We start from the raw sequence: 1,821 nt of genomic DNA on the forward strand, positions 1-1,821 counted from the left end.
AGCATGAGAGATACCCGAGAGACGATGAACGCGTATAGGTCTAGAGAGATACTCCTATATAAGCATGAGTGATAGCTATATGAGACGAATATCTGGATTAAAGGAGATTCAAATATTTAAACTAGAGATCACGACATTGATAATATCATAACGCAAATTGGTGTATCAAACATGCACATTCATTTGAATTTGGGGACACATGTAATGTTATATAGTTGATCAATATTAGTGATCCATAGATTCTTTAATTAGAGACAATGCATGGTTTATATGCAATTAATGTCTAAACGGGATTACACTATATGTTGCGTGTGTGAAACACATTATACATGTTTGAGAAGTAAAAAAAACCCGCATGAAACACACATTAATTGGAGACAGTTAGCGAGGAATGCATACATTGGATTTCAACATAAAGTGGTTTCAAATATTTGAAAATCCAAATTAAGATGGATACAACCTTATGAATCAGAGATCATGCCAGTCGTAAACCATATTTATGTATAAAAGGGTGTTGTGCTTTTGAAAGTATATATAAAAAATGATGCATATAGAATTTTATTCCAATCAAAAATGGATCTTGCCCGAACAAAAATTGAATACAAACTGGATTCGAATTGAGTTGGCACGGTAAACGTGTACTCTTTCTTTGCAAAAATTTGAACGAAGCGGGGAAAGTCGCAGTAACCATCCGAAACCAAAATCTGCGAGATGGAAATTACTGCCTCTCCCTGACACCCAAAGCCTATCAGCTTGATTTCTATATGTTTTGATAGGGGTAGGTTTGTAATTTCACTCAAACATGACATAACCGCCTCTCACCCGGATTCATACACGGTGGGCGCCAAAACACAGTGATTCCTCGGCCGAAATCAATTCCCTCCCTGATTCATACACGGTGGGCGCCAAAACAAACTCTCGTCGGCAAATATTTGGTGTATGCGAGATTACCGTCCTATCCCCAACCGACTAATATTGCTGTGATGTAGGAAATTTTAAATGGGGGCTAAGTTTGTAAATTTCCTCGCATTTGAGACAAGCGTGCCCTGAAGACATGGTTCCCCCTTCCTCTCTCCCTCCATTTCCCCATTCGTACTCCGTGGGCGCCAAAACACCCTATCCACCCCAGCCTCCTCTGTCTACCACCCCATCCACCGCCGTCCTCCTCCAGCATGCCGGAGCTGATAACCAGACGCCATCATCCATTACAAGAGATCGACCTCTCTCATCCACGGCTTCAGACCGGGATCCTTGCATCCCGTCCTCTCGCTTCATCCCCGCCATCGTCCACCTTGCCGGCGCCGCTCCTATGATCGTCTCGTCCACCGCGCCCCGCCGCCACCGTCTACCCTCCTGGATCTGCTTCCACGCTGCCGACAACCATCGCTAGTGCAACACCATCAAATTCTCAGTAGATGCATACACGGCGCCGCACCAGAGGCGTTACTCTTTCGTATCTTCTCAACTTATTTATCGCAGCAAGAAAATAAATCGCCACGGCTTTACTCCGATTTCGTGTCCATCACTTACTTGTTAGTTGAAAGGAAGGATTGGTTGCAAAGTTTCCTTTGTCCAGTTTCACCTTCAAATCCTCCATGGCACGCTCAACACTATACTCTCAATGCTTATGGTTTTCCCCTTTTATATTCCACACTAGTTAAATGAGAGTAGACTAAATTTCAAAATTGGACCAGTCAATTTTTGAGAGCTCGCCGGAGTTCGCCGGTGCGAAGGAAGGGGCTCGTCTGGGGATAGTGGTTGTGGGGGGCGGTGGTGGGGCCTCACCAAACGAAGAAAACTCGACGCGGGTGGGGGTGACAG

This window comes from Triticum dicoccoides, chromosome 1A, assembly GCF_002162155.2.
Source record: "Triticum dicoccoides isolate Atlit2015 ecotype Zavitan chromosome 1A, WEW_v2.0, whole genome shotgun sequence".
Lineage (NCBI taxonomy): Eukaryota > Viridiplantae > Streptophyta > Magnoliopsida > Poales > Poaceae > Triticum > Triticum dicoccoides.